This window comes from Condylostylus longicornis, unplaced genomic scaffold (genome assembly GCF_029603195.1).
Source record: "Condylostylus longicornis isolate FDR11 unplaced genomic scaffold, ASM2960319v2 ptg000024l, whole genome shotgun sequence".
NCBI lineage: Eukaryota > Metazoa > Arthropoda > Insecta > Diptera > Dolichopodidae > Condylostylus > Condylostylus longicornis.
In genome coordinates this window covers 390,744-411,636 of record NW_026577993.1, presented here as the reverse complement: position 1 = coordinate 411,636, position 20,893 = coordinate 390,744, and positions in this window count along the sequence as shown.

Below are 20,893 nucleotides of genomic sequence, written 5' to 3'. Positions count from 1 at the left end.
GTAATAACATTATTATTTATGAACATAAACCGTCACTTTAGTAATGCTTTAAAAAAGATTTAAGTACGGTAATAATACGGTTTTAGTACCGTCTCAGAGCTTTCAATACCTTTACATTTTAAAAAAAAACTACTAAAGCTTTTCGTATATTTAGGAATACAATTTTTATCATATCAATACAACTTTGACGTTTATTTAAAAATTTCAATTTAAAGTTCTGTTCAAATGTTGATTTTTATAAAACGTTACCACATTATCAAAAACAGCATTTTTATGCTATTTTAGCGAAAAAACAATTTATAACTAGAACTTTATTGCTGAAAATATATGCTAGTTTATTTTATCGGTTATCTCTGGCATATCTGGTTATATGATAAAGTAAAAGAAAAGCGTGCTCGATTTTTTCGATACCCGATTTGCTTTAATTTTACGTCTTCTCTACGTAATAAACGCATTTAGGAAAAACGAACATTGTCAAGAGCTCTTACTAAACTTTTTGGAGCTTGGCACTTTGTAAAATTTACGTCGCGAGCGCATTATTGAAATCACGGAAATAATTTATGCTGCGTTTATGAAATTTATCATAAACCTGAATGTAAATATTTTTTGATATTTGGAAATGTAGTTCCGGCAGAAATGCAACCCAACTTAATTAGTCACGGTTTGAACATTAAAAAATTTTAGTTGCCGCGACTTAATATAGCCAGATTTAAAAAAAAACGAGAAAAAATAGAGTTGACCTTGTCAACTCTGTGATACCCGTACGAATTTGTTATCCTATGTGCGCGAATAAAGATGCCGTAACTGACTATGACCTTAAGTTGGCATATTAGCATATTAATTTATGCAAAATTTCAGTACTATGTGTTTTTCAAAATACTGTGTGTGCCAAATTACTATTGAAGTTGTATGGCAGCTACCAGAAAGAGCCAAGAAATTTTTACGAATTTTATCAAATACATCGGCCCTACTAATATATTTGCTTGTGTGAAGTTTCAATACAACAGCTTTTATAGTTTCTGAGATATTTCCAAATAACTTTTGAAGTTGTACGACAGCTACCACAAGGAGCAAAACAATTTCAACGACTTTTATCAAGCACATTGCCCCTACTAATATATTTGTTTGTGTGAAATTTCAGTGCCATAGCTTTTATAGTTTCTGAGATATAGCCAAAAAACTTTTGAAGTTGTATGGCAGGTACCAGAAGGAACCAAGTAATTTCAACGAATTTTATCAGACACATCGGCCCAACAAATATATTTGTTCTTGTGAAATTTCAATACCACGGCTTTTATAGTTTCTGAGATATAGACAAATAACTTTTGAAGTGTGTGTCCAAGTGATTTCAACAAATTTTATGAGACACATTGGCCCTACTAATATATTCGTTTGTGTGAAATTTTAATACAACAGCTGAGATATAGCCAAATAAATTTTGAAGTTGTATGGCAGCTACCCAAGCCGGTACGCTGATCATGTCCAATTTAAATAGGGTTCTGGCACTTATTACAATAAATCATTTGTGAAAATTTGGTGAACTTAGCTCAATTAGTTTTTGAGTTATCGTTGGGACGGACGGACGGACAGACAAAGCTAAATCAACTCAGAATTCGACGCTGATCAAAAACATACACTTGAGTCTATATCCAAGACCGTTATTTCTTAGCGTTACAAACGGTAAGGCAAATTTAGTATACCCTTCGAACATACGTTCGTACGGGTATAAATATTGCTTATAGCAATAGAGACTAGACTTTTGTTACTGAGTATATAATTTTTTTTTTAATATAGGTGTTGAAAATCATCGAAGATAAAAATAGGTGGACTCAAACTGTCATCAGACCTATCAAAAGTGGGGTACTTAACCCAACCTAAAACTTGTATGGTCATAAACTACTATAACTAGTTAAACTGACTAACTATTAGTTTTGGTCTATCGCGTTTTTGTGTCTACATTCCGTGAAGGCACGGAGGCATTTTCATAGCATTAGGCTAAATCGGAAGGTCTCGTTCGTCTCAGTCTTTTTGTTAAAACCCTTTTTTCCAAAGGTTCCCTGTGTTTCATGGCACAGTTCCCACTTTCCGCACTTATTTTGGGAACACCCAGATCCCTTTGAATGTAACTATTGCGCACATACCATGGAGCACCAACTATATCACGAAGGTATTGGAAAGTACGTATTTGTTTGATGTGGTTTTGCTTGTTACAACCCAAGGGATGCAAGCCAAACACTCATACAAGTTTTATCATTTGGTTATATATCAACGCCTTATTGTATGTTACCAATCTAGACCTACTATCTAGGAGTCAATAGTTTTCTTCTAAATTTGTTTTCTAATTCTATTTTTTTCTTTACATGTTCTTTCTATCTGAGCTTGACATCCAAACTGGTTGTCAAATCATACCTTGGTATTTCGCTGTTTTGGATTGATGCTATAACACTATGAAATTTCAATTGTGACGGGCTTACTTAATATTTGACTTCAGCTGTATCATGACTTGATTTACTTTCATTTAGCTTTGGGTAGAATGTTCATCAATGTCAATCAATGCACTTTCTAAATTATATGTTTTTTGGCGTTTATTTTGAAATGGTTTTGCGTAGAAGTATTAAATTCTCTAATTGACTCACCTACTAGAGTCTCAGATTACTCAAGCACGTGTATTGATCATATTTTTTTAAGAATTTGTGAGAAAAATTTCAATATGGAACCAGCGATTGATAACCGTAATTTAGGTATAAGTGATCATAATATGGTTTCCTTACATTTTATGCACGTAAATTCTCCTCAGCAAAAAAATATTAAGAATCCAATACATGTGAAAAATACAAATTTTTTAAAAATTATGTGAGGTTCTTAGAGCAGAGACTTGGGGAACAATATATAACGCTACAAATCCATTTATAGCTTATGATAATTTTGTATATACACTAAATTTCCATATTGGTAGTTGCTCTTCCGCTATTTTAGTACCGAGTAAGAATAAAAAACTAAAACCGTGGATGACGGACGAACTTTTAACAAAGATAAGATATAAAAATAAAATTGGTTTAAATAGTAAAAGAAATCTTGAAAATGAGTCTCTAAAAAAGTTATTTAAAAAGCTTAGTAAGAATATTCGTATTCAGATAGAAACTCAAAAATGGTTATTATTCGGTAGAACTCAGTAAGTGCGATGGCAACTCCAAAAAGGAATGGGTTTTAGTTAGAGATATTTTGAACGAAAAAAATCCATGCTCAGTTATTAACGAAATTGAATTTAATAATACTATCATTTCTGATCAATGCGAAATTATAAAAATGTTTAACGACTATTTTGCTGATTCTGCGAAAAACTTAAATAAAAAAAATTAACCAAATAGTAACTGTTCGTTGAACTCTTATAATGTTCGTTCTGATGTATATTTACGTAATTCTTATGGTTTTCTCGAAATCACACCTGGTGAAGTAGTATCTAGTATCTTAGATTTAAATAATAAAAAATCGTGTACTAGTGATCATATAAACAATTTCCTACTCAAAAAAATTGCTCTACAAATATCTGAGGTCTTGAGTTATATTTTTAATTTATCAATTTACAGTGGTTGTTTTCCTGATTCTAATAAAATGTGCTGAAGTAATTCCCTTGCATAAAAAAGGCTCAAAATTGTTGCTAAGTAATTATAGACCGATATCAATTCTGCCGTCTTTGGCAAAGTTATTTGAAAAATTAATTAAAATTAGAATGTTGAATTTTTTAAACAGGATAAATTTTTTTAGCGAAAATCAATATGGTTTTTTATCTGGTAAAAATACTGAGGACGCAATTTTGAAACTATGTACTGAGTTATACTCAAGTATAAATGCAAGTAAATGTACTTTGGCACTTTTTATAGATATAACTAACGCCTTTGATATGATCGATCACGAAATACTTATAGAAAAATTAAGAATAATAGGTTTTAGAGGTTTTTTGTTAGATTTTCAGATTTCTTATTTAAGTAATAGAAAGCAGAAAATTAAATTAAACGGTACGTTAAGTGATTCAAAAACTATAAATATTGGTGTTCCACAAGGTTCGGTATTGGGACCTCAACTCTTTTTAATTTATATCAACTCTATTTTTTCCTAACCTTTTAAAGGCAAAATAACTGGCTTTGCAGATGATTGTTCCCTATCTTATAGTGAACGAAATTTGGTATCACTCAAAAGTGCTATAGAGTATGACGTGAACTTACTTAGGAAGTGGTTTCTAGTTCATAAACTTATTATAAGCGACAAAACAAAATTATGCGTCATATTATTTAAAATTGAAACCGTCATATTATTACAGAAACTGAGACCGTCATATGATTACAGAAAAAGTATTATTCGGGTTATTAACTACAAGAGTAGTAACTTCAGCTGTTGGCCTCTATTTCAGGTACTAAAAATTCTTCCATTAAGGCATTTATTTGCTATAACTCTCTTCTTAAGCTGTACAAGGATAGGAATAACTTGGAATTAAGAATATCTAATTCTTATAATTTAAGAATAAATAATCTCAACTTGATCAATATGCCGACGTGCAATAAAACCCATTTTAAGAGCTTTTATTGCACTATGTCTATTAAATATTTCAATAAGCTTCCAGAATATATTAGAAACTCAAATTCACTAAGCAAGTTTGCGAAACTGATTAAAGAATGATTACTGCAAACAAATTACTATGTTTTTGAATCCTTAACTTAATTTTGTTTTTATTTTTTCTAGAATCAAAATGTTGCGGAAATATCACAGTTTCTTTCAATCTTAATTTTGTGGAATCTATTTTTATTCATGGTAGATCATAAGTTGATATTCGGCCAGACGTGAATGCAGATAAAGTTCTTTTCTTTTGTACATCTTTGATACGTTTAAAAACATGCTGTGAATTGATGGAACTTTTAATTAATGCAGATGTTTTTCATTTTAGTTTTAAAAAACAGGTTACTATTCCCCCTCTATGTAGTATTACTAGAAGCTACAATTCAGTGTCTTTTGATTATAAACTAAAATTGTCAGTTGAAGATATCAATGATTTTAAATGGGTTGTTTTCAATGAAATTTACTCTAAAACGAGAAAAAAATAGAGTTGACCTTGTCAACTCTGTGATACCCGTACGAATTGGTTATCCTATGTGCGAATAAATAACTGACTATGGAACAGACAATGACTTTAAGTTGCCGTATTACCATATTAATTTATGCAAAATTTCAGTATGACTATGCTAAACTACTATTGAAGTTGTATGGCAGCTACCAGAAAGAGCCAAAATATTTTAACGAATTTTATCAAGCACATCGGCCCTACTAATATATTCTCTTGTGTAAAATATCAATGTTACAGCTTTTATAGTTTCTGAGATATAGTCAAATAACTTTTGAAGTTGTATGGCAGGTACCAGAAGGAGTCAAGTAATTTCAACGACTTTTATCAGAAATATTGGCCCTACTAATATATTCGTTTGTGCGAAATTTCAATACCACAGCTTTTATAGTTTCTGAGATATAGCCAAATAACTTTTGAAGTTGTATGGCAGGTACCAGAAGGAGCCAAGTGATTTCAACAAATTTTATGAGACACATTGGCCCTACTAATATATTCGTTTGTGTGAAATTTTAATACAACAGCTGAGATATAGCCAAATAAATTTTGAAGTTGTATGGCAGCTACCCAAGCCGGTACGCTGATTATGTCCAATTTAAATAGGGTTCTGGCACTTATTACAATAAATCATTTGTGAAAATTTGGTGAACTTAGCTCAATTAGTTTTTGAGTTATCGTTGGGACGGACGGACGGACAGACAAAGCTAAATCAACTCAGAATTCGACGCTGATCAAAAACATACACTTGAGTCTATATCCAAGACCGTTATTTCTTAGCGTTACAAACGGTAAGGCAAATTTAGTATACCCTTCGAACATACGTTCGTACGGGTATAAATATTGCTTATAGCAATAGAGACTAGACTTTTGTTACTGAGTATATAATTTTTTTTTTAATATAGGTGTTGAAAATCATCGAAGATAAAAATAGGTGGACTCAAACTGTCATCAGACCTATCAAAAGTGGGGTACTTAACCCAACCTAAAACTTGTATGGTCATAAACTACTATAACTAGTTAAACTGACTAACTATTAGTTTTGGTCTATCGCGTTTTTGTGTCTACATTCCGTGAAGGCACGGAGGCATTTTCATAGCATTAGGCTAAATCGGAAGGTCTCGTTCGTCTCAGTCTTTTTGTTAAAACCCTTTTTTCCAAAGGTTCCCTGTGTTTCATGGCACAGTTCCCACTTTCCGCACTTATTTTGGGAACACCCAGATCCCTTTGAATGTAACTATTGCGCACATACCATGGAGCACCAACTATATCACGAGGGTATTGGAAAGTACGTATTTGTTTGATGTGGTTTTGCTTGTTACAACCCAAGGGATGCAAGCCAAACACTCATACAAGTTTTATCATTTGGTTATATATCAACGCCTTATTGTATGTTACCAATCTAGACCTACTATCTAGGAGTCAATAGTTTTCTTCTAAATTTGTTTTCTAATTCTATTTTTTTCTTTATATGTTCTTTCTATCTGAGCTTGACATCCAAACTGGTTGTCAAATCATACCTTGGTATTTCGCTGTTTTGGATTGATGCTATAACACTATGAAATTTCAATTGTGACGGGCTTACTTAATATTTGACTTCAGCTGTATCATGGCTTGATTTACTTTCATTTAGCTTTGGGTAGAATGTTCATCAATGCAGCGTCGATGCAAAAAGAAGTTGCCGATGTGATGCGTTTACATTGCTCATGCAATATTATTTTGACATTTTTGGGCACTTTCTAAATTATATGTTTTTTGGCGTTTATTTTGAAATGGTTTTGCGTAGAAGTATTAAATTCTCTAATTGACTCACCTACTAGAGTCTCAGATTACTCAAGCACGTGTATTGATCATATTTTTTTAAGAATTTGTGAGAAAAATTTCAATATGGAACCAGCGATTGATAACCGTAATTTAGGTATAAGTGATCATAATATGGTTTCCTTACATTTTATGCACGTAAATTCTCCTCAGCAAAAAAATATTAAGAATCCAATACATGTGAAAAAAACAAATTTTTTAAAAATTATGTGAGGTTCTTAGAGCAGAGACTTGGAGAACAATATATAACGCTACAAATCCATTTATAGCTTATGATAATTTTGTATATACACTAAATTTCCATATTGGTAGTTGCTCTTCCGCTATTTTAGTACCGAGTAAGAATAAAAAACTAAAACCGTGGATGACGGACGAACTTTTAACAAAGATAAGATATAAAAATAAAATTGGTTTAAATAGTAAAAGAAATCTTGAAAATGAGTCTCTAAAAAAGTTATTTAAAAAGCTTAGTAAGAATATTCGTATTCAGATAGAAACTCAAGAATGGTTATTATTCGGTAGAACTCAGTAAGTGCGATGGCAACTCCAAAAAGGAATGGGTTTTAGTTAGAGATATTTTGAACGAAAAAAATCCATGCTCAGTTATTAACGAAATTGAATTTAATAATACTATCATTTCTGATCAATGCGAAATTATAAAAATGTTTAACGACTATTTTGCTGATTCTGCGAAAAACTTAAATAAAAAAAATTAACCAAATAGTAACTGTTCGTTGAACTCTTATAATGTTCGTTCTGATGTATATTTACGTAATTCTTATGGTTTTCTCGAAATCACACCTGGTGAAGTAGTATCTAGTATCTTAGATTTAAATAATAAAAAATCGTGTACTAGTGATCATATAAACAATTTCCTACTCAAAAAAATTGCTCTACAAATATCTGAGGTCTTGAGTTATATTTTTAATTTATCAATTTACAGTGGTTGTTTTCCTGATTCTAATAAAATGTGCTGAAGTAATTCCCTTGCATAAAAAAGGCTCAAAATTGTTGCTAAGTAATTATAGACCGATATCAATTCTGCCGTCTTTGGCAAAGTTATTTGAAAAATTAATTAAAATTAGAATGTTGAATTTTTTAAACAGGATAAATTTTTTTAGCGAAAATCAATATGGTTTTTTATCTGGTAAAAATACTGAGGACGCAATTTTGAAACTATGTACTGAGTTATACTCAAGTATAAATGCAAGTAAATGTACTTTGGCACTTTTTATAGATATAACTAACGCCTTTGATATGATCGATCACGAAATACTTATAGAAAAATTAAGAATAATAGGTTTTAGAGGTTTTTTGTTAGATTTTCAGATTTCTTATTTAAGTAATAGAAAGCAGAAAATTAAATTAAACGGTACGTTAAGTGATTCAAAAACTATAAATATTGGTGTTCCACAAGGTTCGGTATTGGGACCTCAACTCTTTTTAATTTATATCAACTCTATTTTTTCCTAACCTTTTAAAGGCAAAATAACTGGCTTTGCAGATGATTGTTCCCTATCTTATAGTGAACGAAATTTGGTATCACTCAAAAGTGCTATAGAGTATGACGTGAACTTACTTAGGAAGTGGTTTCTAGTTCATAAACTTATTATAAGCGACAAAACAAAATTATGCGTCATATTATTTAAAATTGAAACCGTCATATTATTACAGAAACTGAGACCGTCATATGATTACAGAAAAAGTATTATTCGGGTTATTAACTACAAGAGTAGTAACTTCAGCTGTTGGCCTCTATTTCAGGTACTAAAAATTCTTCCATTAAGGCATTTATTTGCTATAACTCTCTTCTTAAGCTGTACAAGGATAGGAATAACTTGGAATTAAGAATATCTAATTCTTATAATTTAAGAATAAATAATCTCAACTTGATCAATATGCCGACGTGCAATAAAACCCATTTTAAGAGCTTTTATTGCACTATGTCTATTAAATATTTCAATAAGCTTCCAGAATATATTAGAAACTCAAATTCACTAAGCAAGTTTGCGAAACTGATTAAAGAATGATTACTGCAAACAAATTACTATGTTTTTGAATCCTTAACTTAATTTTGTTTTTATTTTTTCTAGAATCAAAATGTTGCGGAAATATCACAGTTTCTTTCAATCTTAATTTTGTGGAATCTATTTTTATTCATGGTAGATCATAAGTTGATATTCGGCCAGACGTGAATACAGATAAAGTTCTTTTCTTTTGTACATCTTTGATACGTTTAAAAACATGCTGTGAATTGATGGAACTTTTAATTAATGCAGATGTTTTTCATTTTAGTTTTAAAAAACAGGTTACTATTCCCCCTCTATGTAGTATTACTAGAAGCTACAATTCAGTGTCTTTTGATTATAAACTAAAATTGTCAGTTGAAGATATCAATGATTTTAAATGGGTTGTTTTCAATGAAATTTACTCTAAAACGAGAAAAAAATAGAGTTGACCTTGTCAACTCTGTGATACCCGTACGAATTGGTTATCCTATGTGCGAATAAATAACTGACTATGGAACAGACAATGACTTTAAGTTGCCGTATTACCATATTAATTTATGCAAAATTTCAGTATGACTATGCTAAACTACTATTGAAGTTGTATGGCAGCTACCAGAAAGAGCCAAAATATTTTAACGAATTTTATCAAGCACATCAGCCCTACTAATATATTCTCTTGTGTAAAATATCAATGTTACAGCTTTTATAGTTTCTGAGATATAGTCAAATAACTTTTGAAGTTGTATGGCAGGTACCAGAAGGAGTCAAGTAATTTCAACGACTTTTATCAGAAATATTGGCCCTACTAATATATTCGTTTGTGCGAAATTTCAATACCACAGCTTTTATAGTTTCTGAGATATAGCCAAATAACTTTTGAAGTTGTATGGCAGGTACCAGAAGGAGCCAAGTGATTTCAACAAATTTTATGAGACACATTGGCCCTACTAATATATTCGTTTGTGTGAAATTTTAATACAACAGCTGAGATATAGCCAAATAAATTTTGAAGTTGTATGGCAGCTACCCAAGCCGGTACGCTGATCATGTCCAATTTAAATAGGGTTCTGGCACTTATTACAATAAATCATTTGTGAAAATTTGGTGAACTTAGCTCAATTAGTTTTTGAGTTATCGTTGGGACGGACGGACGGACAGACAAAGCTAAATCAACTCAGAATTCGACGCTGATCAAAAACATACACTTGAGTCTATATCCAAGACCGTTATTTCTTAGCGTTACAAACGGTAAGGCAAATTTAGTATACCCTTCGAACATACGTTCGTACGGGTATAAATATTGCTTATAGCAATAGAGACTAGACTTTTGTTACTGAGTATATAATTTTTTTTTTAATATAGGTGTTGAAAATCATCGAAGATAAAAATAGGTGGACTCAAACTGTCATCAGACCTATCAAAAGTGGGGTACTTAACCCAACCTAAAACTTGTATGGTCATAAACTACTATAACTAGTTAAACTGACTAACTATTAGTTTTGGTCTATCGCGTTTTTGTGTCTACATTCCGTGAAGGCACGGAGGCATTTTCATAGCATTAGGCTAAATCGGAAGGTCTCGTTCGTCTCAGTCTTTTTGTTCAAACCCTTTTTTCCAAAGGTTCTCTGTGTTTCATGGCACAGTTCCCACTTTCCGCACTTATTTTGGGAACACCCAGATCCCTTTGAATGTAACTATTGCGCACATACCATGGAGCACCAACTATATCACGAAGGTATTGGAAAGTACGTATTTGTTTGATGTGGTTTTGCTTGTTACAACCCAAGGGATGCAAGCCAAACACTCATACAAGTTTTATCATTTGGTTATATATCAACGCCTTATTGTATGTTACCAATCTAGACCTACTATCTAGGAGTCAATAGTTTTCTTCTAAATTTGTTTTCTAATTCTATTTTTTTCTTTATATGTTCTTTCTATCTGAGCTTGACATCCAAACTGGTTGTCAAATCATACCTTGGTATTTCGCTGTTTTGGATTGATGCTATAACACTATGAAATTTCAATTGTGACGGGCTTACTTAATATTTGACTTCAGCTGTATCATGGCTTGATTTACTTTCATTTAGCTTTGGGTAGAATGTTCATCAATGCAGCGTCGATGCAAAAAGAAGTTGCCGATGTGATGCGTTTACATTGCTCATGCAATATTATTTTGACATTTTTGGGCACTTTCTAAATTATATGTTTTTTGGCGTTTATTTTGAAATGGTTTTGCGTAGAAGTATTAAATTCTCTAATTGACTCACCTACTAGAGTCTCAGATTACTCAAGCACGTGTATTGATCATATTTTTTTAAGAATTTGTGAGAAAAATTTCAATATGGAACCAGCGATTGATAACCGTAATTTAGGTATAAGTGATCATAATATGGTTTCCTTACATTTTATGCACGTAAATTCTCCTCAGCAAAAAAATATTAAGAATCCAATACATGTGAAAAAAACAAATTTTTTAAAAATTATGTGAGGTTCTTAGAGCAGAGACTTGGAGAACAATATATAACGCTACAAATCCATTTATAGCTTATGATAATTTTGTATATACACTAAATTTCCATATTGGTAGTTGCTCTTCCGCTATTTTAGTACCGAGTAAGAATAAAAAACTAAAACCGTGGATGACGGACGAACTTTTAACAAAGATAAGATATAAAAATAAAATTGGTTTAAATAGTAAAAGAAATCTTGAAAATGAGTCTCTAAAAAAGTTATTTAAAAAGCTTAGTACTCGTAAGAATATTCGTATTCAGATAGAAACTCAAGAATGGTTATTATTCGGTAGAACTCAGTAAGTGCGATGGCAACTCCAAAAAGGAATGGGTTTTAGTTAGAGATATTTTGAACGAAAAAAATCCATGCTCAGTTATTAACGAAATTGAATTTAATAATACTATCATTTCTGATCAATGCGAAATTATAAAAATGTTTAACGACTATTTTGCTGATTCTGCGAAAAACTTAAATAAAAAAAATTAACCAAATAGTAACTGTTCGTTGAACTCTTATAATGTTCGTTCTGATGTATATTTACGTAATTCTTATGGTTTTCTCGAAATCACACCTGGTGAAGTAGTATCTAGTATCTTAGATTTAAATAATAAAAAATCGTGTACTAGTGATCATATAAACAATTTCCTACTCAAAAAAATTGCTCTACAAATATCTGAGGTCTTGAGTTATATTTTTAATTTATCAATTTACAGTGGTTGTTTTCCTGATTCTAATAAAATGTGCTGAAGTAATTCCCTTGCATAAAAAAGGCTCAAAATTGTTGCTAAGTAATTATAGACCGATATCAATTCTACCGTCTTTGGCAAAATTATTTGAAAAATTAATTAAAATTAGAATGTTGAATTTTTTAAACAGGATAAATTTTTTTAGCGATAATCAATATGGTTTTTTATCTGGTAAAAATACTGAGGACGCAATTTTGAAACTATGTACTGAGTTATACTCAAGTATAAATGCAAGTAAATGTACTTTGGCACTTTTTATAGATATAACTAACGCCTTTGATATGATCGATCACGAAATACTTATAGAAAAATTAAGAATAATAGGTTTTAGAGGTTTTATGTTAGATTTTCAGATTTCTTATTTAAGTAATAGAATGCAGAAAATTAAATTAAACGGTACGTTAAGTGATTCAAAAACTATAAATATTGGTGTTCCACAAGGTTCGGTATTGGGACCTCAACTCTTTTTAATTTATATCAACTCTATTTTTTCCCAACCTTTTAAAGGCAAAATAACTGGCTTTGCAGATGATTGTTCCCTATCTTATAGTGAACGAAATTTGGTATCACTCAAAATTGCTATAGAGTATGACGTGAACTTACTTAGGAAGTGGTTTCTAGTTCATAAACTTATTATAAGCGACAAAACAAAATTATGCGTCATATTATTTAAAATTGAAACCGTCATATTATTACAGAAACTGAGACCGTCATATGATTACAGAAAAAGTATTATTCGGGTTATTCACTACAAGAGTAGTAACTTCAGCTGTTGGCCTCTATTTCAGGTACTAAAAATTCTTCCATTAAGGCATTTATTTGCTATAACTCTCTTCTTAAGCTGTACAAGGATAGGAATAACTTGGAATTAAGAATATCTAATTCTTATAATTTAAGAATAAATAATCTCAACTTGATCAATATGCCGACGTGCAATAAAACCCATTTTAAGAGCTTTTATTGCACTATGTCTATTAAATATTTCAATAAGCTTCCAGAATATATTAGAAACTCAAATTCACTAAGCAAGTTTGCGAAACTGATTAAAGAATGATTACTGCAAACAAATTACTATGTTTTTGAATCCTTAACTCAATTTTGTTTTTATTTTTTCTAGAATCAAAATGTTGCGGAAATATCACAGTTTCTTTCAATCTTAATTTTGTGGAATCTATTTTTATTCATGGTAGATCATAAGTTGATATTCGGCCAGACGTGAATGCAGATAAAGCTCTTTTCTTTTGTACATCTTTGATACGTTTAAAAACATGCTGTGAATTGATGGAACTTTTAATTAATGCAGATGTTTTTCATTTTAGTTTTAAAAAACAGGTTACTATTCCCCCTCTATGTAGTATTACTAGAAGCTACAATTCAGTGTCTTTTGATTATAAACTAAAATTGTCAGTTGAAGATATCAATGATTTTAAATGGGTTGTTTTCAATGAAATTTACTCTAAAACGAGAAAAAAATAGAGTTGACCTTGTCAACTCTGTGATACCCGTACGAATTGGTTATCCTATGTGCGAATAAATAACTGACTATGGAACAGACAATGACTTTAAGTTGCCGTATTACCATATTAATTTATGCAAAATTTCAGTATGACTATGCTAAACTACTATTGAAGTTGTATGGCAGCTACCAGAAAGAGCCAAAATATTTTAACGAATTTTTTCAAGCACATCGGCCCTACTAATATATTCTCTTGTGTAAAATATCAATGTTACAGCTTTTATAGTTTCTGAGATATAGTCAAATAACTTTTGAAGTTGTATGGCAGGTACCAGAAGGAGTCAAGTAATTTCAACGACTTTTATCAGAAATATTGGCCCTACTAATATATTCGTTTGTGCGAAATTTCAATACCACAGCTTTTATAGTTTCTGAGATATAGCCAAATAAATTTTGAAGTTGTATGGCAGCTACCCGAACCGGTACCCCGATCATGTCCAATTTAAATAGGGTTCTGGCACTTACTACAATAAATCATTTGTGAAAATTTGGTGAACTTAGCTCAATTAGTTTTTGAGTTATCGTTGGGACGGACGGACGGACGGACAGACAAAGCTAAATCAACTCAGAATTCGACGCTGATCAAAAACATACACTTGAGTCTATATCCAAGACCGTTATTTCTTAGCGTTACAAACGGTAAGGCAAATTTAGTATACCCTTCGAACATACGTTCGTACGGGTATAATAAATCAGGCTAAATTGCAAATTCCTACATACATCATTGATATGCATATTAAAAGAATTTCCGAAAACGAAGATATTGAGACTTTTAAGAAAAGAATATCAATTTTGTACTTCGGATGCGAGTATAAAGATGTTTATGATAATATTATTTGTAAAGAAATTTTGAATTACTTAGGCTGTTCTACTTATCCATTATGTAAGTGTAGAAAGTAATACCCCCCCTAGTTTAAACCCCACAAATGTAGTATTATTTTATTTAATATTTTAAAATTATTAATAATATTTATTAATATTTATTAATATTTATTAATATTTTAAAAATACTTAGTTGTTTTTTGCTTTGTTTGTTTTTCCCTAGGCTAAAATTTGAATTATACTAATTTAAGTATTTCGTATAATATAAAAACTTAGATAAGGTAAAATGTAATTTGAACATAGTTAAAGAATGCAATATAAATTATACAATACTAGTGTGTCTTACACTACTGTATAGTTTCAACTTATCAATGTACATACAATTATTAATTCGTTAGTTTTTAAGGCTTAATTGTATAAAACAATAAAAAATTGTATTAGATTGATAAAAAAAAAAAAAAAAAAAAAAAAAAAATTAAAATTATTAACAACTGAAAATCTATTAAAAAAATTTTTGATTTCAATTAAGTTTTGGAGATTTTAATATAATGGAACATAATAAAATATTAATATCGTGCATAAAGAAGTAATCAACTTTATTAGTTATTGAGTTAAAATAATAAATTATTTAAATTGATGCACAGTTGATTAAAGATGATGCGTATTTTTTGACTTTTTGGACACCAAACTTTTAAGTGTTACCGTATTGATGCATTTTCGTATATAATTTTTACATGATTACACATCGACGCTGAAACGATTACTTTCCGATTATAACTTTTATTTTCCATGCATTTGTCCATTAACTTTTATTGTAATTTGCTTCTTGCAGCTATAGTATCACCCTCTAAATTTGGCAAATCGTTTGTATGAAGCAAATATAATATAGGACACAGATGATGCGTTGATTCACACTTTGTTCTGAAACCAATCTGATGGCTTATAATTAATTTTTTACTTTCTACAATCGGCATCAGCCTTGTTAACAATTTTTCAAAAAGGTGTGATATCACTGGTAGCAGCGAAATCGGTCTAATGTTATTCAAGCGTTTCCACGGTTTTCCTATCACAATAACTTCCGTTACTTTCCAAGTACCGTGAACATACCGGCAATTTCTTAATATTTCAGCAGTAGTGGAAAGCAGCAAAACCATTCCTCAATAAAAGAGGTGCCAGAGATTTGGACATACACAAAAGTTTTGCCATAGAGGGGCTAGATGTGTAAAATGTGCTGATAATCATATGACAGCAGGGTGCAACAAGTAGGATAATTTTCAGCCCAAATGTTGGAACTGCTAGCTATCGAGGTTGTTTGGTTGCAAAGGAATTACAAAAAAATAGATTAAAAAAGAATAAAACCAAAGAAAATCTAGTTATATTTAATGAGCAAAGACCTCCAAAAATAGCCAGACTAAAGACACCTAGCAAGTTTGTTAAAGGGAGTATCGTACTCACAAGCGCCTCAAAGCAAAATCCCACAAAACAAGAAAAATAAGGAACCTGAGAACAAAACCCCACAAAAATAAAAAAAATGACACAGACATTACGCAAATAATGCATAGTATGTTGATTAGAATTGACGAGATGTCTAAAAGATTATCAAAACTATAATATGAATACACTGAGGTGTTTATGGGGACACCAAAGAAATTAAGAAAAGATGTACGTAAATAAGGTATGTATAGTAGCTTGGAATGCTAATGGTGTTCTTAATAAGAAACAAGAATTGGAGATTTTTCTCAAAACCAAAAATATAGATATTTGTTGGCTGTCGGAGGCTCATTTGACATATTATACGGGCCTTAAAATAAAAAGCTATGATTGCTATAAAGCGGTATATGCCAGAAATTAGTCACGGGGAGGTAGTGCAATACTAATAAAAGAAAGTATAGAACATAATGAAGAATTCAAGATAGAAACAGCTGAAATTCAGCTTATTTGAATAAAAATTAAATCGACTAAACAGGACTTTAGTGTTTGTGCTGTATACTGTCCGCCAAATTGCAGCATTAAGAAAAATACTTTTAAAGATCTCCTGTACAAACATGGATACAATAATATAATAGGAGGTGATTATAATGCCAAACATACAAATTGGGGTTCTAGAATCACCTCAACTAGAGGAAGAGAGCTAAGAAAAGCTATTCAGGAATTAGGTTGTTGCTATCACTCCACTGGCATTACTACTTATTGGCATACTGACACTAACAAGATTCCTGATGTTATTGACCTCTTCATAACCAAAAAAATATCAGAAAGCTTTCTAACCCTATAATTATAATTTTAATCTATAATTATGATTTTAATTCAGATCATATTAAAACTAAGAACAGCTAAAGAACTAAAAAACAAAACTAATTCTGCTGTTAAATTGTGTTCTGCTGTGCTATTAAAATTAAGTGAAAAAATAACTAAAACGTTACTTTAGCCTAGTTTGACAAATAGCACTATAGATTGGGCGAGCTTTACATACGAAATAATAAACAATATTGACGTAAATATTAATATACAATCAAGAGAACAATTAAATCTATAGTTAAAAGGATTTATTAAAATCATACAAAAAGCTGCATGGAACAATACAAAATGTCAAAGTACAAACCGACAGCAAATAGCTATCTTGGAGAAATGGCTGATTTAGTAGGTGAAAAGAGAAGAGCCAGACGTAGATAGCAACGTTCGTGTCACCCTGATGATAGAACTGTTTTAAATAGACTTTCCCAGGTGCTTAAAATAATCCAAGAATTTAAATTGGCAAAAATACGAAAATTATATAAGATGTAAGTTTGGTAGAATCTATCGCAAATGCAGTAGGCAGCATAGCTCCATTTACTCAATTAGAAATTGCGGAAGAGATAAGATCCTTGAATTTGAAAAAAATCGCCAGGTTTTGATCGTATTACTGTGGAACTACTAAGGGAGCTACCGGACGAGGCATTGGAGCATTTGACGAAAATCATGAATGCAGCTATTGATTTTGGGTATGTTCCTTGTGTTTGGAAAGTCGCGGATGTAATTATTGTGCCCAAACCCGGGAAATCCTTGAGGAAAATAAAGTCTTACAGGCCCTCTTCACTATTACCAATGACGTCTAAGCTTTTTGAGAAGCTGCTATTAAGGAGATAGAAGCAATAATAGAAAATAGGGGCCTAATACCGAACTATCAATTTGGTTTTAGAAGAAACTATTCTACAATAGACCAGGTCCATAGAATATCTGCTCTTCTATATTTCTAGACGAAGCACAGGCATTCGACAAGGTATGGCACAAACACCTTATATTTAAGTTGGAGCAAATGTAACCATCGCCATTTAAAGAAATTTTGAAATCTCACATAGCTGATAGATTATTTAGAATTAAACAAGACGCTGAATACTCCACGCTAAGAGAAATAAAGGCAGGTGTGCTTCAAGGCAATACATTGGGCTCAGCGTTGTATCTGCTTTACACGAGTGATTTGCTACAAATAGAAAATGCTACGGTGGCCATTTCGCTGACGATACTGCAATATTGGCAGTAGGAGCGAACATTGACGATTCGACAAAAAAATTACAGGAGACAAGCAACAAAATAAACTAGTGGACTAGGGATTGGAAAATGAAGTTGAATGAAGCAAAATTGGTTAACATTATCTTCACCAATCGGAAAATAGTGAATCCACCACAAATTAACTTAAATGGAACAAATGTAGCGATCCATAACTCAGCAAAATACCTAGGAATGACTTAAGATGTCAAGCTAAGGTAGAAAAAGCATACAAAGAAGAAACACATAGAATTAGAAAATAAATATAGAGAAAATTATTGGCTCCTAGGTCGTAAGTCCAATTTGGTAATTGATAATAAGATATTAATTTATAACCAAATCATTAAACTAATATGGCGATATGGCATTCAACTGTAGGGTTGTGCCAGGAAGACCCACATTAACAAAATCCAAACCTTCCAGAATAAAGTTTTACGGGGCATGGTAAATGCGCCAGGTTATATACTTAACAGTGACATCCACAGGGACTTAATAATTCCTTTGATTGTGGATGAAATAAGGACCTGTGCTACAAAGTATAGGACTCGTCTAGAATCGCTAGACAAAGGCGTTATGACAGAAAGACTTAAACGAACAAGAACTTCGATTTAACACGTAATACCAATTTCCTTATGGAAGCATTTAATTCCTGTACGGAAAAAGCAAGTTAGTGCGGAGGTAATAGTTGGTCTGTAGGACCAGTTTTATCCGTTCAGAGTTTAGGTGTATTTTAAGGGTAGGAGTCACGCTCTCCCACTGTCGGAAGGAAATGGCAGATAGCGCCGTTCTTCTTCGTCTTTCGAAATTTTTTCACCTAGTAGAAAAAAAAACATACTCTGTCACTCACTTTAAAAATAATCCAGGAGTGTACTTTGATAGCAAAGGAGAAGTACATTTCATTGACACAGAGTGGTAGTTCATCGTCTATTATGACTTGATCTCTTATTATCAAAATTTAAGAGATCTACAAAGAATATCTGATATTCTTTTAACGAATTGCTCATCTTTGTTTAAACTTAGTGAATGCCAGGTACTAAACCAACTTATTTCTAAGCGGGTTCCATCGTTAGAACAAAACAACGAGCAATATAAAGCTGGTGATGGATCGCTATCCGAACGAGTACGTCGATCACCATTCGATATTGTTGGAAAGCAGCCCTATATTCTTTTTGGTGTCCTAGACCAAAGAACTAGAAAACAAAGATTATTAAAAATATAAAATGAATACACTGAGGTGTTTATGGGGACACCAAAGAAAACAAAATTAATGATGCAAAATTAAGTAGTACGCAGGAGTTATTAAAAAATTATACTTCTATACTGGAGACCACATTCAATTTAGTGAAACTATCTGATGCCAGATTTAGAGAATTAAGTGTTAGTATTCAGAATGCTACAGAACCTGAACACTCTCTTTTCGCTGCCACTATTTCAGTTATCCTAATCATTGACGAACTAGAACAAGAACAAAACTCAACCAAAGATGTTGTGACATCAATACAACAAGAAATTACCCACCACATTATAATCTCTCTAAAAGTTTTAAGAAAACAATTGTCCATCTTAATTGATCATATTCGGCCTGGTAGCTCCATTACCAGTGGATAATATTATCTCACTTTATATTTGATATCATTAAATTTGATATCTCACTTTATATTTGATAATTTATCTCACTTTATTTCTGCTTCTACAAGCAGAATTGTTTCAAACTTTTCACGTTATCCCGATATCAACACTTCATGAAAATGATTTTTATCATTCGAAGATTTAGTTATCAACCTATCACCGGAATACATCATAGTTAATTTAGCTCGTGACTTATATTATTCAATTAAGGAAACTGAGTTTAAAAACTGCCTATCCTTTAACGTCAACAAATTTTATTGCCGGAAGTTACATTCTATATGCAACGAAAATTCTGAAATTGCTCAATGTGAAGTTCAACTACTCGATCACCAGACAAAAGTTGTATGATTTCAAAAATGAATCGGCAACAAATATGGATTCGTATGAAAACCATCAATAACTGGATTTACGTTATGGACAAAAGAAGAACGTTCAACTTAATTCGTAACAATCAGTTTAACATGAGAGCAAGCAGAAATCTTACAACTTCACAGCTGCCAATTGAAATGGTACTTTCATGTAATTATCTATTCGCAATTTACCACAACATCAAAATAAATACGAGTATGTATTTAAAATCTTCTTTTGGAATTGTCTGGCAGTTACCCGAATGTTGTGTGAAAAGTGTGCGAATGCGCCTAATTACAATAGCAACCGTCCTTGGCACAAAAGGAACAACTTGTGGAAGTTTTATGTGTTATTGTGTTATCGTGCAATCGGACGGACGGCCTAAAACAACGCAGAATTTTCCGCTGGACCAGAATATACATGCCCTTACGAGAGACGACTACTTTAAGTAATTACACACTCCATACCAAAGTGAATATACCCCTCACGAAGGTGCAAGGATAACGAGAAAAAACATAATTGAATTTTGTACGAAGCTTGAAATAAACTGTATTACTAGATCAACACTCGCATTATTGTAATAAACAATTACAAAATATCTTGTATTTTTAATGTCTTCGATTTTAGGTAAATCTTTCTTAAATATAGTTCTACGAAAGATTTTAGTAAGTATTGCTGGAATAATAGGCTCAGCAATCTTTAAGCGTCTTTGAAATTCTATGTTTTATTCTTACTGATTTATAAACAAGACTTCATATTATATACTTAATGACTTCATATATACTCAACTCACACATATATGTATAAGTACTTAATATTAATTTGCAATTTTAAGTTAAATCTTTCTTTCTTA